Below are 6,962 nucleotides of genomic sequence, written 5' to 3'. Positions count from 1 at the left end.
TCTAAATGCAGACACGTGGTGAAAATTGAAGGACAAGTGTAGAGACATGTAAAATATTACTAGGGCACCTAGTGGTGGGACTAAAAGCAAGTTTGCTATTTTAGCACTAACAGATTATGACCAAGGCGCTCCAAAAAGTTACATACACTAAATCATTAGTTTTTGGGTCACTTCAATTGCAAAAATTTGACTAACGGATTAAGTTAAACCCGAGAAAAAGTTTGGACTCTCACGCTGAGCATTTTGATATTGTAACTTTTGAACTTAATTGTAATCCATAGATAAAGTTTTCACTGTAAAAATAACTACTAGAGATAGTTTGATAATTAATTACAATATTACAGTTCAATCACTCAAAAATTCAAGTTTATTATGTTATTGGAATCTCCCATTACAGATTATTCTCCTAAAATGATTTACTCTGCATTAGTTGCAGAACGTTTAAAGTAACCAACCATAGAAGTACCATCACATTTTCAGCCATGAATTTTCCCCACTGAGAAATGAGTCAGGTATCTGCACTGCCAACCTGTTTTGGGGTAAAAACTGATTCTGCTATTTTTGGTAAATTTGGGTGTGTTGATGAGAAATGAATTCAAACCCTAAACAAATGCATTGCACGAGAGTACTTTAGATTCGAGAGATCAATCTGTAAGACTCTGGCCTAAACCAAGAAATGGTCGTTCTAGATTCAATTCGGTCACAAGGTGAAGGAGAAGGGTTGATCTTAGGGAGGGAAGCGAAGAAGGTGTTTGAGATCAGAATGTTGAATTATGAAGGTGTGGTTGTTTTATGATTTGTATCAGAAAATGGTTTCTGGCTACTTGTGTTGATAACACTTGTGTTCCTTTTGAAATAGGTTGAAAACCTATTTATACAAGCCATTGAGCGCACCCTGATCTCATAGGAAGTGGAGGAAGTTAAGTAGTGAAGAAGTGGGGTTGTACAGAAGGTGATGATCATCGTGTTTCCGTTATGAGGGAAGACTGGTCACACTTTCACCCACTACTCTCATTATTGTTAACCGTCCGTCCGTCCTAACACTTTCTCATAATGGGCGCTTTGCACGTCGCACGCTGTAAACTGCCATACCAATACCCCAGTGAGCATCCCCTAGTTTGCGACATGTTTGATGTCTCAAGTAAATAGGTCAAGTCGTGAGACTTGCCGTTGAAAGCAGCACATGGTACTTTTAGGTCAAAATTATTTGCAGAAACAATATTTATAAAACGTCGTTTACAATCGATGCATATAAAGCATCATTGTTTCTAAGCTCGTCTAAGTCCGTCGCGGAGCTCAATGTCTTAAAAGTAGCATGACCGCCCTCTTTCAGGGAGTTGGTAGGTGCTACACACGCATCACCAGGAGTGGTCGATCAGTCCTTATAGGAGAGTGGCGACTGGTAGCCATTCTAAAATCCTATCGGTCGATCCAGGTTAGATCTGGACTGCTTAAATCGGCTAGCCAAGTTGAGTGGATGAGACGATTTGCGGCAGTTAATGACTGTTGTTGAATTACATGCAAGCAGCGCAACTAGTTACCTTTGGGCGATCGTTTGGGATCCTTATGGGCTAGTTGTTACTTGGTCGATCGTTCCTCATGAAAGAGGAGTGGATGGTGATCACGAAAACAACTTGTTGGTCACCTGGAATCAAATCTAGGCCGGTCGACTCGTCTGGCGAAGTTGGACGGCGGAGATGATTTGCGGCAGTTGCACACTGCCGTTGATTCAATTTTAGGGTTTAAATAGCGCGCGATCGCGCTACTTTGGGAAAACGGTTTGACGCGCTCTTGGATGGATATGTGTAGTTCGATCAACCAGGTATGGAGCTAGGTCACCAGTGAACGCGCTAGCACCTCGTTGGTCGCCTGAAACTGGATCTAGGTCGTCCGACTAGGCCGGCGAATATGATCGGACACGATTGATTTACGGCAGTTTTATAACGCCGCTTATTCAATTTAGGGTTTTAAAAGTCGCGCGATCACCATTCTTTGGGCGCGTGATTCAACGTGTTTCTGGTTTTCCGCGGGCAAGTCGATTGACGAAGAATATAGTTGGGTCGTCGGTGATCACGCTAGTACCCTCTTGATCATTCGAGGGAAGATCTAAGACGTCCAACTAGGCTAACTAAGTTGGACATTCGTGATATTTTTGAGACCGTTTTTGTCGGTCTTAGTTCGTTTGAGCTATCTTTCAATAGCGCCATCACCCTAACTTCTGGATGATGACCAGGGATGATACAGGTGAACTAAAAGTATCCCGATCGTCTGTGGTAATAGTAGGCCCGTCGGTGGACACTATGGAGATTGCCTAGTTCCTCTAGGAAGAGGATAAGCTTGTTGAATCGACTGGCCAAATCATATGGTCGTGATTTCTTTTAAGACTGACATGGACAGTCTAGGTTTTCCTTAAGGAATTCAAACGCGTTCGATCGCGCTAACTTTTAATTAAAAGGTGTGTAAACACGCTGATCTATTTATCAGAGAGTGGTGTAGCCTACGCGAGTGTTTTCATGCAGATTTTAATTTTGACACTTCAGGAGATTCGTGCTACTCTGCTGCGAGTGAACATTAATCGTCATGTCATGCCAACATTGAAAGTTCAGCTTGGGAACATAGCATAAGAAAATACTAGGCTGGCTCTGGCATTAGTGAGTAATGCATCTAGGAGCTTAAATACTCATTAGGCTCTATACTAGTGAACAATTCATCTAGTACTTGAGTTTCAATGTAATATGAAGAGAGACATAGGCGCTCATCAGATTCTGATATATTCTCCAAATTCTTTGCGGAATATAGATATATCGAGGTCTACTACTTCTGATGCTGGGTCAGGTAGACGGACTTTTACAGTTTTCGCCCTAAGCTAAAAACCACCATCAATATTAAGTCCCCTGCTTAGCACGTAACAGTGACATTGTTGCGGGGTAAGCACTAGATGGTGACTTACGAAAAATAAAATTGAAAAGACGAAGCAGGTAGATATTACCAGGGAAATCCAAATCGTCATCTTCGTCACTGTTAGCAGCTCGATCATAAACGTGTCAATCGTCAGCGACAAAGTAAGTTCATCTTGTCTTCGTATTTTAGCTGTGAGTGAAATATCCATGAGTAGTTGAACAAACTCGGATATTTAGCTCGGTGTGAATAACTTTCTTTGTTAGTGGCGGTAGAGCAAGCGTCAACCGCAACAAAGCAATATCCAATAGTTATAATCGGCAGCAAGGCGAGCCAGGAGAACCCAAAGTAGGTGTTGTTTTCAAACTCCATTGCGCTCAATTGCAAGAGGCCTTGACTTTAAGTTGTTTAGTGTTTGGACTGCTGAGTTGCAATTGAAATGTTTTTTAAACTCTTGAGCATTGACTGGCACAAAATTGTATTTATTCTAACTCTTTAGCTCACAGGCCTATTCTTTCCTTTCTGATTGCGATGATGATATGCTTGGAAGGCTTGTATGGGCAAGATCTTCCGGAGCCGTTGAGTGAAGTAGACGAGATGAGAGGCGTTTCGTTGCCGACGTGCTACCATTAAGTCTTCAAGGAATTTGTTCCAAGCTACATCTTTTGAATCATCTTCTGAATCTTGGATTGTTGTATAAAATGGGGTGCAACGAGCAGTCCCCAGTTACACTTCTGTCTAATCACCAAAGCTGTATTTTTTGAGTCGGCTTGGGAATACAATGCGTTCTTACAAGGAGTTGTATATGCGTGCTAGATCCGATGGCATGGTCGAATATGTGAATATCTCTGCGACGTACTTTTGGAGTCTTCGATGCACGTGTATGGCTTCATGTTAAGAAATTTCTGTGGTTCGTAAAACTTTGACAGTGATGATACTGATATCACCAATAATCTGTTTGAGGGACGTGAAGGCATCCCTTGCTGGCAGTCCCCATGTGTAATTATTCTGAGCATATTTTATCCTGAAAGATGTAATTCCATTGTATTTGATGGTGAGGTGGTTGACAAATTGATGAAATCGGTAATCTTTGGGATTCGTCACTTGTTGATCAGAGTCATGTTTGATAGATCTGTATTGTATCCGAACTTTTGGAAGCTCATGCACCCCTTACATAGGAAATTGGAAATCTAGAAATACCGATTCTGATTTTGTCGGCAATGTGGAAGACATGATGCAGTTGGTCTGTGTGGCTTCCTGAGGCGTTGAAGCGGCTTCGGCCTCTGAAGAGGACATTGAAGCTGCTTCGGAAGAGAACGCTGAAGCGGGTTCTGGAGAGAAAACATTGAAGCGGATTCGGGAGAGAGCGTTGAAGCGGCTTCTGGTGAGAGCGTTGAAGCGGCTTCTGGTGAGAGCGTTGAAGCGGATTATGGAGAGAGCGTTGAAGCTGCTTCAGGAGAGAACTCCAGTGAGGGCGCCCTTAACCCTTGATTTCGAAAAATGAGTTCTTCCCATTCTTTTGAGGCGATACGATTTGGAAAATGGGAAGACGACACGCGAATAGTGCTGGTCGGCAAGTCGTGTTTTCTCATCATGAGAAAGAATACCGTTTCTACTGTAACATCTCAACGCATGCAACGCTGGAAACGGTGATTCGAAATAGGGGAAATAACAATAATGGTTAAGGATTCGACCAACCTTCAGTTTGATTTTCCTTTACAAATTACATGCTTCTTGATTGACCGTCTATCTTGTGTTGAAGAGGTCTTTGACTGACGGCGAAGGAATTTCATGCTGAGCCTCAGTCCCCAAGTGTGGTTTACGTGGCTCTATCATGTATGGTCGATGGGTTGACCATGATGAGGGTATCACCCTCTTGCATCCATGCTGATGACTATGTACAAAACAGGTCGGTCGGAGCTTGGATGGCTACGATCATGATCCTTGACAGGGACGAGTGATGACTACAAGCACAAATCTTGGCATCGACGAGTGGTGGCTACGGCCATGGATCTTAAAAGTGACGAGTGGTGGCTACGTCCATGGATCTTGAAAGGAATGAGCGACGACCACGAGCACGAACCTTGGTCATCCACGAGCGTGAACATTGACGGGCTTTGATAAATCACATATGTGAGTTTACTCTTCCTTCTTTATTTTTGGGGAAGCAGATCCTCCTTGATTCCCTATGTGCGGAAACTCGCCTATTATTGCTTGCATAAATGCTTCATCATGGTCTTTACGGTTTTGTGGACGAAATCCCCAGAAATCATGCAACCCCTGACCGGAAGAGGATCTATGTACACTCCTTCAGTGCCTAATTTAATTTCTCCTGCATCCTCATTTTCCTTGGAATTTGTTGCAGTCACTGGCTGGGTGATTGACGAACCTATGGTAATGGTAATATTTGGTATTTGCCATTTCTCTCTCGATTGATGGATGTCTGAGAGGATGTATCTTGATAGCATCATCTTGAATCCATGCTTCTAGGAGTTCGATTACCTCAAGTTTGGAGAGACTCTTCTGTCTCTTGTTGTTGAACAGGAGTCTTAGTCACGGATTTTCGAGGTTGAGATGTCTGTTGTGCTGGTGCCGCACGTTTGAGCCTTGGCGAGAACTTCTTGTCTTTCCATCAAATCAACAATGGTAATAGGGTATTGGCTTCCTCTGGTTCCTCCAGTCTCTCGTTCTGATGGAGGAGTGGCAGTAGTTCTGGTAACAGTTGGTGGCGTTCGCTCGAAGAAACATTGGGAGTGGCAGCATCGGCTCTGGCTCTGGTGATTGGAGGTGTCACGCCTAAGGGAATGTTTCCTGCGCCGTTGGTGTTGGTGGTTGAGGATATAGTACCACGAGATGCGCTGATCGTTCTGGTAGGCGGTACATTGGTGTCATCGTCAGGAACGCTAACACCAGGGTGTTGTCAGCGCCAGTAACATCGGGATTTGTCGCTGATCCAGACCTAAGATCAACCGTCTTGAATTTGAGAAAATTGAAATGAAATTGAAAATTGATCTTGCAACCGAGAGATTAATCTCCCACTGTGGTCGCCAGTTGTTTTGGGGTAAAAACTGATTCTGCTGTTTTTGGTAAATTTTGATTTGTTGATGAGAAACGAATTCAAACCCTAAACAAATGCATTGCGCGGGAGTAATTTATATTCGAGAGATCAATCTGTAAGACTATGGCCTAAACCAAGAAATGGTCGTTCCATATTCAATTCGGTCACAAGGTGAAGGAGCAGGGTTGATCTTAGGGAGGGAAGCGAAGAAGGTGCTTGAGATCATAATGTTGAATTATGAAGGTGTGGCGTTTTATGACTTGTATCAGAAAATGGTTTCTGGCTGCTTGTGTTGATAACACTTGTGTTCCTTTTGAAATAGATGAAAACCTATTTATACAAGTCATTGAGCGTACCCTGATCTCATAGGAAGTGGAGGAAGTTAAGTAGTGGAGAAGTGGGGTTGTGCGGAAGGTGGTGATCATCGTGTTTCCGTTATGAGGGAAGACTGGTCACACTTTCACCCACTACTCTCATTACTGTTAACCGTTCGTCCTTCCTGACACTTTCTCGTAATGGGCGCGTTGCACGCCGCATGTTGTAAACCGCCAGACCGATACCCCAGTGAGCATCCCCCAGTTGCATACTGTCGTTGATTCAATTTTAGGGTTTAAAGAGCGCGTGATCGCTCTACTTTGGGAAAACGGTTTGACACGCTCTTGGATGGATATATGTAGTTCAATCAACCAGGTATGGATCTAGGTCACCAGTGAACGCGCTAGCACCTCGTTGGTCTCCTGAAACTGGATCTAGGTCGTCCGACTAGGCCGACAAAGATGATCGGACACGATTGATTTGCGGCAGTTGTATAACGCCGCTTATTCAATTTAGGTTTTTAAAAGTCGCGCGATCACCCTTCTTTGGGCGCGTGATTCAACTCGTTTCTGGTTTGCCGCGGGCAAGTCGATTGACCAAGAATGTAGGTGGGTCGCCGGTGATCACGCTTGTACCCTTTTGATCATTCGAGGGAAGATCTAAGCCGTCCAACCAGGCTAGCTAAGTTGGA

Source organism: Papaver somniferum, chromosome 9 (genome assembly GCF_003573695.1).
Source record: "Papaver somniferum cultivar HN1 chromosome 9, ASM357369v1, whole genome shotgun sequence".
In the NCBI taxonomy this organism is placed as follows: domain Eukaryota; kingdom Viridiplantae; phylum Streptophyta; class Magnoliopsida; order Ranunculales; family Papaveraceae; genus Papaver; species Papaver somniferum.
This window is presented reverse-complemented; position numbering follows the sequence as displayed.